Genomic DNA, 18,860 nt, shown 5'->3' on the forward strand with positions numbered 1-18,860 from the left:
TCATCAGACAGGCGCACCGCGGACCCTCTTACAGACTATCCGCCAGTCTTGTGCTGGTTGGGCCAGGCGTTATGGGCACCACCCCAGACCCTGCGCTTATGCAGTTGCTCCTGGGGGCTTTTCCGAAGAGGATCCGGCCGAGTGAGCACCCACCGTGCAACACTAAGGCATCCGATGTTGGCCCAATTAATCACCAAACAAGTCTATGGGGCATCTGCCCGTGCAGTCACACCTCTGCCACGTCAGACCCCCAGATTCCCTTGTGGTTCACTAACCACTATTCCATACGCAGTTAACTGTTTTTCTGAGCCACTTCTCAAAGTGCTCATTCCATACCATACAAATAACTCACCTGGTGCACTCAGGTCTGATTGAGCGTTCTCCACAGCCAACTTCCTTTATAGACCAACACGGTCATCTGTTCCCGGGTTAAGCCCGAAGGACTCCGGCGAAGGGTTATTTAGCAGCTGGAAAGGTCACTGGGTTCGAAGAGTGGAATTTCCTTTTCTACCACAAACTGGTTTCTCAATTAGGATCTGTTTTCAGTCCACCCCCTCGAACAGAGCCCCTCCCCGTCCCTCTTCCCCTGTTTACAGGAGGGGACAACCCTATCGCGGAATCCCAGCGGAGTCGTCAACTGATGTACTAGAAAAATATACCATAGAGCTATACTTACCAATAGCCCATATAACCTTATTTACCATACATAAGTCAGTCGGCAATGAAAAAGGTTCAATTGTTTATTTTGCAAAGTACCCTACGCAGGGGAGCCTTCCTCTCGCCACAGCTCACAAAGGTGTGCAGAGGAGACTGCTGGATCACATTCAAAACAGTGCATATATACTTTCGGCATACCACATTGAAACCCCGTACATGGAAAAGTACCAGTAACTGAGAAACCAACAGGAAGACCCATATATGGCACAAAAGATTGATTCGAAACTAAGCTCAAGCTATTCCAGGGATAGGTCAGTAAAGGTGCCTCCCTTCAGTTCTGATGCATGGGAGTACAGGCATGGCGCCTGCAAGAATGTGCTCGTACGAGAAGAAAGACAGATGTGACCTTGAGTTTCCTAAGTTAGAATCAATGCTCTGTTCATAGCCCGGGCCACCCTTTTGGACTCTCTGCTCAGCAGCATGTCACGTGTTTTCCTTACTAACGAAAGAGGTCCAGGGAAATGAAATCAGGATGTCGTTTGTTCGGTTCGGGCCTAAGTTATTGGTTATACATGGGTCGAGTGTATCTACAAGAGGTTTCTATCAGAATAATAATATATATTGGATACATCATGACACCATTATATGATATTGATAATATATTTCTTCAGGGGGCTATCCTGAAGGCGGTCAAGCGCGCCCACGCAGATGTGTTACTGTTGCAAAAAACACACCTCCTGGGGACTAAAGCGTTATGTTTCCAGCACTTGAGATTTACACATACCTTTCACTCTGGGTTTGTGAGGGGATCCGGGGGGTCACTATTTTAATTCTTCGTAGAGTTGCCTGCACACATGTTAAGACCTGGGGGGACATGCAGGGCAGATACTTGTTTGTTCAGGGTACAGTGGGTGGAGATACCTTAGTCCTGGGGAGCGTCTATGCCCCCCGCCTCTTTCCTAGGCGCTGGCGGAGAAAATTATGACCCTCTGGGCAGATATACCTGAGGGCCTAGCGGTTGTAGGAGGTGACTGGAACAATGTGATGGATGTGGCCAGGGACCAATGGAGGTCGGGGGGTCAACTGGAGGTCCCCCACACTACTAAATTGTATTCCTTAGTGACGAGCCTTGATTGGGTCCTGGCGCAGATTGCATGGTACTACACAGGGCTACACGTACCTTTCGGTAGTTCTTGATTTCTTCTCCCACCTTGATTGATTATTTATTCCATGGGTCTTCGACAGCAGGGTGGTGGCTGCGGACATTCTCCCACGGGGACTCTCCGATCACTCACCAGTGGCCCTTACTATACGAGCCAGGGGCGCCCATGGGCCGTTCCAATGGCGCTTATCAGCCTGGAACCTCCAAAAGGAGGACTACAGGGAATAAATGGAGGATGCCACTGATCAATATCTGGTTATTAACGTTGGTTCGGTTGGGGGGTGGGACTCTTTGGGAGGCTATGAAACCCACAATTCATGGGGTGGATATCTCTTTTTGTGTAGCATCCCGAAAGTTGAGTAGAAAGTCCCTGGTTCGTGCGGAGGCTACTATTCTTGAGCTGGAGGCATGAAGTGGGGAAGAGGGGGGGGGCGGCAGTCTTGTCGCCAATTGCTGCTGGCACAGCAGGAATACTCTCATATCCTTATAGATGAGGCTCACCAGGCATGGCTGGCTACCCTTAGCAGGGTCTATCAGTGGGCCGACAAATCTGGTAAGATATTGCATAGATTATGTCAGGGTTCACTGCGCCCCCAGGCCCTTGCAGGTATCGTGGGGCCGGATGGGCTATCCTTGTCTGGCGAGACAGCCATCGCAAGCAGTTTTGCGGAGTATTATGCTCAATTGTATGTCCCCGCGGAATGCCGATCAGCGGAAGTCATTGGTCGTTTTTTAGATAATCTCCCGCCTAAGGCGCTCTCTGATGAAGTATGGGAAGAGCTGGAATGCCCACTTACAGAGGAGGAACTGGGGGCGGCTTTGGGGGATCTGAATTCTGGCAAGGCTGCCAGCCCAAATGGCTTTCAGTGCGTATTTTTTCAAAAATATTTTCTGCAGTTGGGCCCCCACTATCGCGGGGTAGTGGAAAAAGCCAGGGACCGGGGAGACTGCCCAGTGATTGGAGACATGCAGAGGTAGTAGTATTTCACAAGCCCGGTAGACCGCCTTGTATCGACCTATCTCCCTCCTGAACGTTGAGACCAAGATATTAGCCAAGGCATTGGGAAATTGTCTTCGACCCCATATAGCTCCGCTCGTACATCCGGACCAGGCCGAGTTTATGCCCCAACGTGCAACCCGCCACAATATTCAACGGGCGCATATAGCGGTCGCGACGGTCCAGGGACTGGGGGAACGGGCAGCGCTTCTACTGGCGGATATGGACAGGGTGTACGATTCTTTGGACTGGGTGTATTTACTTGCACTCCTATGGAGGCTGAACTTCGGACCTCGCTTTTGTCCTATTTATTCCTGTTATATACAGACTTAACGACGAGATGAACGCTCAGGTGTCCAGTTTTGAATGGGTACACAGATTGTCTGATTGCATCGCCCTATACGCCGACGATGTGTTGTTTTTCCTTACCAACCTGGATAGGACAGGCTCCCGGCTGTTGCGTATTATGCAGATCTTTGGGTAAACCCTGGGTCTATATATGAACCCTCGGAAGTAAACCCTGTGGGTTTTGGCAGGTGGGGGCGTGCTCGGTTCCTGGGCATCGTCAGTTCAGTTGGTGCATGGGGGTTTGAAATATCTGGGGGTGTATCTGTCCGATTCTCCCACCACGGCTTGGGAGCGAAACCTCGCACCAGTATGGGAGCGAGTGCGTGAAGATATTAAGACCTAGTCCCACATGCCCCTGTCCATTTATGGCTGGTCAGCTATTTTTAAGATGGTGTTGCTCCCGCGCCTACTGTATCAGCTGCAGAACTGCAGAATGATCCCTATCCGATTCCCCGCTGTAGTTTCATCAGGTGCACTCTGCCTTGGGTCAGTTCCTCTGGGATGGTGAGGCGGTTAGGGTGGTGATCCAAACTTGCTTTCTATCCATGTTTTGCCGGGGGCTGGCAACTTCTGACATTTGGTCTTACTATGTTGCATCACATCTACTTGTCTTAAATGAGTGGTGGTACGTACGGGGACAGGGCAGACCCGGCTTATGCTGTGGCGCAGCGCTGCATGCAGTGGCGTCACTAGGGTTGGTGTCATCCAGTGCGAAACTCATGGTGTCACCCCCCTCACGACTTACCCCATGATGGACATTGGCACATGGACACGAAGTAAATATTTAGTAGGAGGAAGCGCCTGAAGAGAGTATGTGTATATTGGCCAGATAGCATGATAATTCAGACTTGTTTTACGGAGCGTGTCTGACTGCCTCGTACTTTTATGGCACTTGCGTCCACGCTGCTTTTGATAGTGTGCGAGAGGCACTTAATCACAGGGTGGGCCTAGTATAAAGTTCACAGAAGGGGTTGGGGCTCGTGAATAGCGTAGTCTTTTCATGGAGTTCTGAAGAACTGCTCGGCTTCCGCCCCCCCTGGGACCCCTCCCTCCACTCGTGACTGCCCAGGTTACCAAGGGATCGTTGCATGTTTTTGGACTTCTCCTGCACAGAGCATGTCGGATCACCGTGTGACTGGACTGCAGACCCAGATGGTTACACAATCTATGTGCACTAGCTTGTGATGGGAGTCCATGCTCTCTACAGGCGCAGGCTCCTTTAAATTCAGTGGCAGCCTGGTGCCAGTGAGCAGCCGTGCCTCAGTGAAAGCAAGAAAAATTGAAAAAAAGATGAAGTGGAACTTGCTTTTATAGCTTTATGTTGCGGCAACAGGGATTACTTCTGATATGTATTGTGTACAGGGATTTTAGCTGTTTGTTTTTAATCACAATTAAGTTTCACGTTAAATGTTACACAAAAGCCATGGAATGTCACTTATACAAAAAAAGCACTTAAATGTTGCTAATGTTTTCCTATGCATTCTGAAAACTTGACAGCTATGAATGCGTGATATTTGGCGTCTGAAGACAATTTCTGTGGAACAAATAAACAGCAGACAGGGAATGCGACTGGTGTGCGACTCCAGCACCTTGGCTCGGATCAGCACTCAATGCCCCCATTGACAGAAAATGAGTAAAAGCAAACACACGTTACCAAATCCTTTGAAAATAAGCTTTTGGTTTCTTTTCCTTTTTCATATAAATACAATTCTGTTCGGGCGAGTCGGCCCGAGCGCTAGAATTAAAAAATTACCTAAAGAAGCCGCGCCGCGGCCGCTTTAGGAATGTACATTAGTTAACAATCGCTAATTACAACAGTGCGCTAGTGATATTTGTGAGCACGCACCTGATGAACAGGAGCTGGTGTCTTTCAATATCAAGGGGGGAGTGAGACCTTAATACAAGCAACTTTCAATTATTGTCTGAAACATCCAACTGGTACTAACTTAATAGGTAGTCAGTGTGGCACACTTACACCAGCCAGCCGGGACGACTTTCCCTCCCTGCACGGTGAGCAGCGGTCCAGGCCTCGAGTCAAGGACTGGAGTAGGCCTCGCATTTTATCATGGCCTCGGTTCTGCTGCACTCACTGCCTGTTGAGGCACCACCACTGTCTTTGGCGGCGGACGGCCCGCGGGTGAGTCAGATCACCAATTCAGAACACAAGTCACCAATCATTGGTGAGAACAAAAACTGTCTGTGCAGCCGTGCTGCACGCCACGGCAAGGACTCCCTGATTCGATTTGAGTCCCCTGCCGCTTCTGCCTCAGTGTGCTCACTACTTCCTCCGGACGTGACGGCAAGGCCCCCTCCCCCCCCCCCGAGGCCGCCCTCGTAATTAATTGGCAGCATAACTGTATAAACTTACACGGCGCGGCAGGAAATTGCAGCGCCAACCTGGAGCCAGCAGAAGGATCTTTACATTGTAGCCACCTAGCGCTGCTGTCTCTCAGTTTCTCTCACAGTGATTAACTATTTATGAAGGGCAGCTGCTGGCACTGGCAGCAACATATCTCTTGGAGGAGAGCACTGCAGGCGTCGCCAGTGATGCGAGCTTTTGCAGCGCACACGTCCGTGGTTCAAACGGAGGTGTCACGGTGTCACCCCAGGTGATGGTGTCACCCGGTGCGCTCCGCACCCCCCGCACCCCCCTAGTGACGCCACTGGCTGCATGGGTGACAATTATCTACACACTATTATATACTCTGCCCCGTTGAGACGCTCACTACTGTCTGCCAAGTGGATTGTTTTTCTGATCTGGAGGCAGGCATTACGGGTGATGGGCTGGTGGAACAGTTTTCCGCAATTGGCAAGTCCTTCTGGGTTCCGCGACTGGGACAGTATTGGAAAATCCACTTTGTGGGACGTTATGCGGGGTCCGGTTTTAAAATCCTTTCAATATATCCAGAAGGACTTTCAGATGCCGAAGAACCAATATTTTAAATACCTGCAATTCAGCCATGCTATTCCCCCCAGTCTGGAGGGTCTGGACTCGCTGCCGGAGTTCAGCCCAGTGGAGGCTAAGGTATTTATGGGGCTACCTCCTGGACCATAAGAATTCTAAAATCTATCAGTCCCTGGTTACACACTGTTCCTCTTCACTGCAGCCTTTAAGGGAGGCCTGGGAGGGCGATGTGGGTCAGATGGAAGAGGAGGACTGGACAGAAGCTCTGGCTTCCCCGCGAGGGGTGGCTATTGCAATGAGCCTGCGGCTTATTCAAGTTAAATACCTTTATCGAGTGTATTATACCAGGGCAGGCTCTGGAGGTCGGGCTTGGTGGCTTCCCCGGTGTGTCTCCGTTGCGAGCACGAGGAAGGGACCATGCTGCACACTATATGGCATTGCACTGCGCTAGCAAGGTTCTGGAGGAGGGGGTTCTGGCCTGTCTTTCAGAAGTGCTAGGTTGGGAGCTCTCTAATTTGCCAAAGATATTCCTCCGACAGGTGATGGAAGGGATCGGGGGCAATATTTATAAGCATCATCTCATGCTTCTGGGTTTCACCTTGGCGAAGAGGGACATAGCTAAAGCCTGGAAGGCGGCAGCTGCTCTCTCGGTCTTGGCTTGGAAAAATGGTATGGACTTTTGTATGGGCTTGGAGATCCCAATATTTGAGGTCAGAGCGTGTCCCTGGAAGCACTACAAGATCTGGAGGCACTGGGTGGACTACTGAGGCCTGGAGCTTGAACCGTCGTGGGGGGACCGAAGCCGAGACGCAGTGTGATCTTTATATCCCTTACTGCTAGTCTCTCCCGCTCTTTGCATCTATTTGTGTTTTGTCTGCAATTCCTAGGCAGGAAATTGTTTTGGGGACGATGGGCTCTTATGTCGATCAATGGCAGTTCGAGTAAGTGATACGTTGCTCCAGAATAAGAGGACAGTGCGCCGGGAATGTATCTGATACCACGCATACCAACACAATGTGGTATTTTACATAGCGGTTTTGACAACTCAAGTCATTACATCGACTTGTGTTGGAGGGCTCTGGATTTAGGAATAGTGTGAATTACTATTTCAACTCCAGTCTACGTACAGTAGGGACGGTGATGGAATAGGAATTCACACTATTCCTTTGTCTATAGTGTCCTCCAGTGCAAGTCGACGTAATGACTTGCATTGTTAAAACCACGATGTAACCATTACGCGTTGTAATGGTTGCGTGGAAAAGGACGTTTTCCATGCGTCGAGGGGTGTGGGGGGGGGGATTGGTTGTTCTGAGGTTTTGATTTTATTTGTATTGCCTTTCATATTCTCCTGTCTTTAAATATGTAAAATGGTCAAAGTAAATTTGTGTACCTTACATGCGACAGTTGTCTCTGAGGTACAGAGATCTGCGTCATATGTGCTATTTTGACAAATAAAATCTGTTTAAAAAATATATATATTAACTTAAATAAAACAACAACTGTTCTCATCCAAATTGGAAAATAAAACATATACATTTAAACTGGATACATTTTGCAGCTTAGGAACTGCAAACATCAACACTCTTGGTCAAATTTAACAATCTCATTTTCAGGGAGTTGTGTTATAATTTTTTTGTTCACTGTGGTTAGTGATCTCGAAAAAGGAACTGTAAAAGTCTGTGGTCCTGTGCAAATGTATCAATTACTTTTTCAATTATCTGTTTGTTTTCATCAATTTTTGCTCGATGTATGCTCATTATACACAAACCTGATAAGCGATCATCTGCCATGGTCGACCTCAACCAGGTTTTCACACTACTCAATGTGCTGAAAGACCTTTATACTGTCAAAGTGGTCACTGGTAATGAGAAAGCAGTGAGAATTGTTTGCTGGACGGATGGAAATAAATCTGTGTGATGTAGCAAATCCAGAAATACATTGTCAAAACAACTCATCCGTCGTTGACCAGATCTCAAACAACCGGACTGCTTTGGTTTCCAGGTTTTGAATGTCATAAATTTCTCTGATGTTTGCAATCTGGTATTTGTATTGCTCAAGTGTTATTTTTTCCATGTGTTTTGGGTAAAGTGAGAACAGACTGAAATTTTTCTTGATGTCATTGTCAAATTGGCTTTCTAATGATGCGATGATAGAGTCCATGTATGACACATAGATAGACTTACAACAGTATTCTTCCACTGAAGAGCAACCAAAATTAGGACAAATTAGTTGCCGGCCACACTGTCTGGAAACACAAAGTTTGATGTTGGATTATTCTGCCATTGTTTGAACATTTGAAAAAAGTTCCTTAACTTGCGCTTCGGCTTTTTGCCTCTGATCACGGAACACAGTCAGAAGGTTTTGCATGTGATTACACATCTTGAGGATATCAAGCTGGACAACTTGGAAAGCCTAGTTTACAGATTCCAATCTTGATGAGTAATTTGAAATTATAGACAAGCATAAGAAAAAGCTCACTGTGCTTGAGGAACATTGCACTATATATGCATCCTAATGTGTTTTCCCTGATGCTGTCGTAACCACTAAGCTTAATTGCTTAACAATCTCTTCAAAGTTTGAGCTAAAAATTCTAATGCTCTTGTATTTTGCTGTCCAGTGTGTTTCACTCAGCAATGACAGATTGAGAATAAGAGATCTTTTTGGACTCTCATGGAAAAACTTGATAATGGCTTTCATTGTGCCAATAGAATTCTGTATATCAGAAACAGCATTGGGTACAACATATTCAAAATCTGTACAATCATACAAAGTTTGTTAAGCAATTTAGGCTGGAAAGCGGTATGGAAATCTTGCAGGAGGAAAAGCAAAGCTCACTAACTAAACCTCTATTTTTCTTGAAAAACGTGCAAACTAAAGAAGATCCTAAAGAATTATGCCCCAACGGCTCAAACCCCTTAACCAATAGCACACAACTAAAAGAAGTAATAAGAAAACTGAAAAAGGAGGGTGCAGCTGGGTCAAATGGCCTTCCAAATGCACTTTTCACGCAAGATCCAGATTTTTGGGCCCATTACCTCACGCCGTTATTTAATCAGTTGTTCTCTCAAAAAAAGACCCTACAATCGTGGAAAGGGAGTATACTTCATCCCATCTATAAGAACGGAAGTAATATATAGTAATTATAGGCTTGTTGCCCTGATGGATGTGGAGGCAAAACTCGATGCATCTTGCATCTTGCAAGAGCTACAAGCATGGACAGAGTTAAAGGGTATAATCTCCAAAAATCAAACTGGTTTCAGAAAAGGAATGGGCACAAATACAAATCTAGCCGCATTAGCATTTTCACGGAAAAAGCCGTACAAAAGAACACAGGACTTTTTGTGTGTTTTATAGATCTTAAATTAGCTTTTGACAGAGTCCCAAGAGAACGACTCTGGATGAAACTAAAAGACTTCCGCAACAACTAATCAATGCCATAGTAGCCCTCCACAACGAAACTTGGGCTAGGGTGAAGTTGGGAGATGGTAGTATTGTATCCTCCAAAATAAACATTTACAATGGCCTGAAACAGGGTTGCATTTTGGCCCCAAGCCTCTTTAATTTGTACCTAGCAGACTTGCAAGCTTATTTGTCACACGTAAATGGTCTTCCTCCAAAGTTGGCAGAAGACCACATACAATATCTGCAATATGCAGACGATATTGTGGTCTTAAGCCAAACTTCGATCGGCTTACAAAGAGTCATTAACCACCTGATTACATACTTTGACCTGCAAGGATAAGAGATAAATAAGAAAAAAAACAAAAGTTGTGCAATTAGCAGGACCTAGTCCAGGAAAATTCATGTGGTTTGCCAAAAACGAACAAATAAACAAATAGAGGAAGTCAGTACATATAAGTATCTGGGGATTAATTTGCGCCAAGACACGTCTTTCACTGTACAGAAAAGAGCAATAAAAGCAAAGGCCCAAACATCAATCTTTGCTTACAAACAATTGAAACAAATACAGAGTTGTCCATCATATAGTCATCTCTTGAAAGTAATGACCTTGCAACTACTTCCTGCACTCGCATATGGTTTGGAAATATGGAATGGCCGGCAATTTGAAGTATTAAATGAACTTCAGGTAAAGGTGTATAACGTTGTTTTTAACCTTCCGAAAAGTGCATCACAAGCACAGATTTGTCTGGAATTCGGTCTACAAAATCAGTAATTCCAGCGTCAATCAGTTTTTGTAAAACTATGCTGGACACTTTGTTCCGTAGATCCTGGTTCAGTAAACAATCTTTGCTGGACCGAAATAAAAACACAGTTTGATTTGAGAACATTTCAGTCATGGGGCGAATACTTATGATCAGCATTGGCTGCACTAGACATACAAGAGGCATGGGATAGTAAGATGGAAAGAGCGCCATTCAATGAAGAGTGTAACAGTGCTGCAAAAAATCTTTCCCTTTTGGAAGACAAAAGAAACTCAAACGCTCTTAGTCAGTTATAAACTCTTATGTCAAACAAAAACCGCAAGCCTACTTAGCGACACATTTTCGATTGTTCCTAAAAAGGAGTTTTATACTGTATCGGTTTGGAGAATATAAAAACCAAGGATTTGCGACTATCATGGAAAGGAAAATTCCAAAATGCAACATGCCGTTTATGCGGATATCATAACGAATCTTTATGTCACTTGATGTGTGTCTGTCCCATAGTGAAAGAACAAGAATGAGACTTTTAAAACCAATGTTAAAAGAACTCAATATGCGGACTTGTAGACAAACCGTGACTTGCTGGCTGGGGGGGAAATCAACTATTCTAATCTGTCGGGGGTTAAGCTACTCACCTGGATTGACAATCTCCTATGAATAGTGGACAATACAAAAATGAGCCAGGCTACAAATGAGTTGGAAGTCATCGCATGAATTGTAAAAAATATAGTTTTTTGAAATGCTTTTATATGTAATCCAATTTGAAAAATGTTGTAATTATTGTTAATCAATTATTTTTATCTTCAGTATGTTGCTTTATGGTTATGATAACCAAAGAAAGTTTTTTTTTGACTGACAGAAACAGCATTTAGTTCATTAACAGCCAAATTACATTAATGTGCTGCAGAGCAAGCAAAGGCAGTTTTAGGATATTTTCTCTTTATTATGGCTTGAACAACACCTTCCTTTTCTGCCATCATAGAGCATCCATCATATCATTGGCCATGGATTTTTTCTCAGTTTAATCCAAATTTAGAACATATATCCATAATCATATTTGAAATTGACATAGCATCCATTTCTTTTAAGGTTGCAAATCCAAGGAATTCTTCAAGGATGGCAGCTACGGTGCTACTTGTGTCTATAAAACGTACTCCAAGGGACATCTGTTCTTTTTTGGACATGTCAACACTTTCATCAGCATTGATTGAAAATCAATTTGAAATACTGACCAAGGATACTAGCTCTTCTCTTAATGTTTCTTCACATAATTTAATCAATTCATTTTCTACTCAGACTGATGTATAGCGTGCATTAACTGTTGCATTTTCCGGATGGTTCTTTAGGACCACATCTCCTGCTACAATGCGAAATTGGTACAGACTTTGCACGTTTCTCGTTGTAATTTTTCTCCACATAAAGCAATGTCACGTGTGCCACAAAATAAGATAGTGGCCAAATTTAAAATAACATTTTCCGATTTTCTTCAGCTTGCCTTTTCACAGCAGTATTTGGCAAACAATACTTGTTTCCGGTTTCTGATTGCCGAAAAGTGAGTTGCATCGACTTGAGTGTTTTTATGTCAAGATGATGGAACATGGTTGCGTGCACTTTCATGGAAGTCTTTATATTTAGGGGAAGGTGTAGTTATGAATGCTCCTTGTGTCCCACGGTGCACTGGCTGTGGAAAAACTGTGCAATACTTGCAAATCGCACCTTTTAGTTGTGGAGAGTAGCTAAGCCATGGTGAATATTGATTAATCCACACCTGATGGAAACAGCTTGGTCCACCTGAATCCTTCTTGAAGTCATACTTTTCTGGTGGGGAATATGTATTTATTAGTAGATTGTATTTAAATTCATATGTTAGTTTTTTGGATTAATTCAAATACAATCCAAAATAACTTACAGGAACATCAATATCATGGCTACAGTCTGTTGGAGGGAAACTGGACATGCAGAACCGCTTGTGCTTGGCTCTTCTGCCTTCTGTTCACCATGTTTAGATTCTTTTCTTGCTTCCATATAAGATTCTAAATCATCAATTTGCAAGTTCAAAATATTTTGTGGATGTGCATTTTTAAAAATGAAATTGAGTTCATTAAATATTGTTCTCGTCAGCTGGCTGGCTGTATTGAATCAACTGTGAGCTATAAATGAGCTGCAGGGAGTTGAAAAATCCCTTCAAATTTCTCCTGCAAGCAGAACCAAGCTTTCCCTGCAAAATGCATGTATTGGTAAGATGAGATTTGTGAACTTCAAATAACTCACCTACAATGCACTATTTATTGAATAAAGCCCTGTATGCAGTAATAGAAACTTGAAAAAGGAAACTTTTATGTTTGTGGGCACATATACGCACACACAGACCAAGACATTATATATATATATATATATATATTCACTGAAAAAACCATAGGTTATAGACCATATATAGTTAGGAATTACCATTTACAAAACCTTGAAAATTCACTGAAAAAACCATAGGTTATAGACCATATATAGTTAGGGATTAGCATTTACTAACCCTTATTTTACTCACACAAAACCTTTGAAATTCGCATATATAGTTAGTTGCACTAACTATATATCGCGCACCCGCAATCCACTGCTGATGATGTCACATATTACATCATTCATGACATGGTCAGTGACATCACTGATGACATCACTGATGACAACATTCAGTGACTGTATGTTTCTGTAAAGTTAAAATATGTCTTACATATTGAAGAATGAGTGGATGTATAAGTGTCTGGATGAAGGATTTAGTAGGTGCATGACTGACTGTATGAGTGAGTGATTAAATGTGTCTCACTGAGTGCATGGGTTAGTGACTAAACTGTCTTAATTTGTGCATCATTATGTCTGTTGTTCTGTAAACTGCTGCATGTGTTGATCAGTAGCTATATGAGTAACTATATGGGTTATTGATTGGTTGCCCAAGTATTTGTATGGGAGACTGAGTGTGTGTGTGGGTGGCTGGGAGGTGTATGACTCTGTGCATATATGTGTGAGCAGTTGATTCACTAGATGTATGGGTTCAAAAGTGCATGTGGAAACAGCTGTATGGGCGGTTGACTGTGTGCATGAGTGTATTGGTGAGTGAATGGATATCTCAGTGCTACATGTCAAAGTAAGTACATATGTAAAACACAGTACATGTGAGAGTTGGCATATATAAATAACTGTGCATAAAAGCCAGTGAATGTGTGAGTGGCTGTATGAATCATTATGAACTTGTATCAGGGATTGTATAAGAGAGTAAATATGTGTTAATATATGTTTGAATAAGTAAGGTGTGTATAACTGTATAGTTGAGGAAATGGAGGTGTGATTGATTCTTTGCATGACTGACTAGATGTGTGAGTAACTCCATGGATGAGTGACAGTCTGTGAGTGTCTGTTTACACTGAGTGTATCTAAGGTTATATTAGAGACTAAAGAGGCTCATCGTATTATCACATGAATGATGTCATCAGTGATGTGATCAGTAATGTCAAATGAGATGTCATCAGTGATGTCATTTGAGATGTCATCAGTGATGTCATCAGTGATGTCATTTGAGATGTCATCAGTGATGTCATTTGAGATGTCATCAGTGATGTCATTTGAGATGTCATCAGTGATGTGATCAGTAATGTTAAATGAGATGTTATTAGTGATGTCATCAGTGATGTCATTTGAGATGTCATTTGAGGTGTCATCAGTGATGTCATCAGTGATGTCATTTGAGATGTCATCAGTGATGTCATCAGTGATGTCACTGACCATGTCATGAATGATGTAATATGTGACATCATCAGCAGTGGATTGCGGGTGCGCGATATATAGTTAGTGCAACTAACTATATATGCGAATTTCAATGGTTTTGTGTGAGTAAAATAAGGTTTAGTAAATGCTAATCCCTAACTATATATGGTCTATAACCTATGGTTTTTTCAGTGAATTTTCAAGGTTTTGTAAATGCTAATTCCTAACTATATATGGTCTATAACCTATGGTTTTTTCAGTGACTTTCAATGGTTTTTTAATAGTAAATATCAAAAGCTGTAAAATGTATTCTTATTCTAATTCAAAAATATATTTTTTATATTTTTGTATTATTTTTTTTAATTTAAATATTTATTTAATTATTTTTTATTGTTTTGCTGCCGGTCCGCGAACCAGGCAGCTTCCCGTTAGCTTCAATTTGTTCTGAGACCCGGTCCGCCAACCGGTAAACGTTCCGTTAGTGCAAGTAGCGCGTTAGAAAGCAACATCGTGACGCGTCGCGTAATTGCAACGTATCGCGTTACTGCGTAATGCGTCTTATGACGCGCCGCATTAGCGCACCCGGAAGCGCTCCGGAACGCGAAGCAAGGCGCGAAACGCAGAGCCCCAGAAACGATCCGAGGTGCGGAGCGCGTAACGTAAGCATAACAGGTCATGTGACTAATTTATTAAACATTTCATTGGTTCATTTTACTTTTAGTTTCCTAATGATGGAAGGCTTGGTCATATGACTTAAAATTAACACTTTTCATTGGTTTAGAATTTTTTTTTTCCCCAAATGATTAAAGTCCAACCTTTTTTCCTCACTCTGACTTTCATTTTTATGAGAGAAAGACCTGTTTCTGCTTGTTCAGTCATGGCATATGTAGTAGCTGCAGCTGGTGGACCCCCAGCACCACCACCACCTCCAAGGAAGAGAGGACCACCTCCTCAGGTCATCCTCCAACAAGAGGAGGAAGAAGAGGAAGAGGAGCAAGGGACAAGGAGGTTTTTAAAAGAACAGCCAAGGAGGTCCCATATAAAAGAAAATTTTATTTGGCAATTTTTTTCATTTCCCCCACATCAAAATAAGGTAAATGCCCGGTACGTTACCTACCTCATCTGCCACAATGAACTGTCCAGAGGAACCGAAAAAAATACAGTTATGGTAATTATACCATGCATCGCAATATGGAGAGGTGGCACCCGATAAATTACAGTACATCCACCAATGAAGTGGCAGTGACGGGATCAGAGGCAAGGGAAACGGTCCCAAATCTACAGAAGAACTTTGGCCAAATGAAATTAACCTGTTTAACTTGCGGCAAATTAATTTCCTGTGGAGAGAGGAGTGTAACTCTAATCAATAGAGCTTTTGAACATCATCAATGTACAAAACGTCCCAGAAAATAAATTTTCTTTTTTTTTTGTTGCTCCTGTTGAGCCCTTTCTAATGAATCATTTTTGTTTCCCCCCCCAAAAAACCAAAAAATATATAAAACAACAAAAATAATAAAAAAAAGTTATTTTCAGAACTACCTTCCCTTTATGAAAAATTGCTAGAATGTTTAGCACTCTAGCAACCTCTATTTCTTTTGATTCGCTTCCCGGTTCGCGCGCCGGTACGCGAACCGGAAGCGAACTAAAATGTTTTATTTTTTTTAAAAAGAAGAGTAAGTAAACAGAGAGGAATGTTAAAAGAAAGACAAATAGAGGGAGTAACACACAGTTACTGTTGAAAGAGGGACTGAGAAAAGGAGTGGAAAGAGTAGTATAAGTAAGTAATAGAAAAAGAAATGAGGGAAGTAGCAAAGGCCGGAAACTGAAGGTTAAAGAAATGAAGCAGTGGAACTAATAAAAGTTAAATTTGATAGAGATGTAACGTAAAGAGTACTAAACACTTACCTTATAATTGTCGTTAATTTAGTCAATTGTAATTTTTATACTTTTAATCTGTGTAAGAAAGAACAAAAAATGTTAAATTAATAGAAGGTAGTAAAAAAAGAGTGAGCATGAGACAAGATGAATACATATTATAAATCACAATTCAAAGTACAAAATTAATTATACATATTTAATGGTTTCTTTTTGCTGTTCTCAGAATATATCAAATTTCACTGAAAACAGTGAGTTGAAGGTATTCATCATATAACAGCGGGGAAAAAAAAACACAATCAAAATGATTGTGTTTAAAAAACCCTTAAAATATAATCAATCAGAAATAAGAACTCCTCAAAAGTAGCTTACTGTCTATGACGTCAAAGGATGTCCTATGAAGAGCTTATACTCTGTTGTGCTGTTACTATTTTCTGCCCGCCACTTTCTGAAAGATAAACTCCATTGTTTTAAGAAAAATGAGACATACAAAGTAATTTAAAACAGCACACTAAATTACAGCAACACCTAGAATCATTATAGTCCAGTTACCTACCCTAAATTCTCACTTCAGAAAACAAGTCAAAAGGCAACATTGCTTCATACTCAATTGGTAATGTTTGCTGAAAGACTAGCCTTTTTTTATTTCAAATAAGCTATGTAATATCCTGATGTTGTCAAAGGACCATCTTAATATATAATAGCTGCAGTTGCAAATGTTCTTACTGAAATCGATGACTGTGTAGCCAAAACATTTTTAATTAGACTTAACAACTTTTTTTCATCCAGTTTATGTAGTTGAAATTGTAAAATGACATTTCACCCATAAGTTTCCATAAATAATATGGACAGCATTGCAGACTTACATTTCCTCTACTCCTTGTTTTGATCTGCTGCTTGAATTAGCTTATAAACACAAACAGTTTTCGCTCTGTACTACACTTATCCACAAGGCCATATAGAGTAGGAGCCATTAGAACCTCTTGAAATTCCTCAGAACAAATCCCAAGATTCCTTTCCTAAAATTTTGGTTGTAAGAACACCAGGTAAGAATTTTGAAGGTGGAAAGGCAATCTTTTTTTGAAAGTTAAAACAGAATCATTGCAGAATGACCAGCCGTTTCCAGATTTTAAATAAGCTGTGTAATGTCCTGAAGTAGTTGAAGGACCGTCATGATAAATAATTGCTGTAATTACAAAAGTCCTTCCTGATATTGACAACTGCGAAGCCACAAAATTATTAATTAAAGTTGTCAATTTAGTTCCATCAGGCCTACATCGTTGGAACATTAAAATGACATACTGGCCATAACTTCGTATAATTAACGTGGACAGCATTGCAGACTTACATTGGCTACACTCCATGTTTTGATCGGCTGCCTTTACTAGCTTATTGAAGGATACTGATTTACTGTCAGGCAAAGTTAAATATATAAATCTTTCTGAGTCTACACTAGTAGTACTTGATAGCCTACAGTTCTCGCAATCATGCTGCCATTGATAAGAAAGGCCAAACAGATAATCTACATCTACACCTTCATCTTGCAATACATCAAGCATATACATTAAAAACTCCTGACAATCCTGCTGAATATTTTGAGAGAATTGTGTTTGACCTGAACATTCGTCTAACAGATAACGAATTTCAGACACACTTTCTACTCTTGTTCTATCAGCGCTACATTTCTCTAACACAGAATTCAACAAACAGCATAAACTTTGTTCCGAATTGATCACAATCTGTTCTTTTAAAGTCTCTAGTGAAAAGAGAACATTAACCACTACATTAGCATAGCAGTTGACACCAGAACTATTTTCAAATTGAAAACCAACAACATCTTCAACAGAATTCATTTTATTTCTGCTTACAATTTTCGGTTCATCGACTTTTGGTCTTTTTGCTACAACCTCCCTACTATTACTGATATTTCTTCGTTTCCGGCCTACCACACGTTTCTCAAACAAAGGATATTGAGGCAAATGTGGCGCATACTCTCTTCTTAACCTATTGTATTCCTTAACACAATCTAGATCCGCACAAATGTTTGTGACATCACAGTCAATCAAGTACAATCCCGATAAAGTTCTGACTCGTGACAATGCTACATAAGCCATACCCTCTTTGAACACAGAACTGCCAATATTCACTAAAGCAGTGTCTACACTTAAACCTTGCGATTTATGAATTGTCACCGCATATGCCAAGCAAACAGGAAACTGCTTACAGCGAACATATACGTCTTTTACAAGCGAAAACCTAGCTGTGCAACGACCAATTAGCTGTACTTCCTCAATACCATCAAATTTAATTTTTAAAAATTCAATTCCATCTCTACTTCTGTATTTCTCAAAATCAACAACATTACCCATTGATCCATTTACCAAACCTCTTTCAACATGTAAATTCCTTCTCAAAATGATACGGCAATTTAAGCACACATTCAGAGTCTTTTCAAAACCCGCAGTTTTAGATATAGTCTTCTCTAATTAATCCAATTTAGATTTCAAATTCTCAGACAAAATAATTGTTGCTCCCAAATGCTCTATTCTGTCAACAGCTTCCAGTTTCACAATCTCTTGGTTTTCTAAATTCAACATTTTGTTGTTTAAGATTGAACATTCTGCAAGAGTTGGCATCAAACATATTCCAGATTTCTTCTCAGTAATTTTCTGAAAAATATTCTCTGGCAGAACATCTTCTTCTGGATACAAATTTGACAGTAATCGTGCATGTAAAGCTTCTATCCCACGCTCGGTCACTTTCCCAATTCTAACATCTTGTAGAATATTCTTGTAATCTTCATCCTTCGCCTGACGCATATTTTCACGCAGCTCAGCATAATTGAAGTTTAACCATATGTTAACGTTGCCAATGCTCCCTAGGCACTTCCTGGTATCTTCATGCGTAAGCAGTTTAAACACTGGTTGTCCTTTCACTGGTGTCAGCTGCAGAAGATCACCGAAAACAATGATGTGTTTGCCACCGAATAACACATCATAC

Source organism: Lissotriton vulgaris, chromosome 7, assembly GCF_964263255.1.
Source record: "Lissotriton vulgaris chromosome 7, aLisVul1.2, whole genome shotgun sequence".
NCBI lineage: Eukaryota > Metazoa > Chordata > Amphibia > Caudata > Salamandridae > Lissotriton > Lissotriton vulgaris.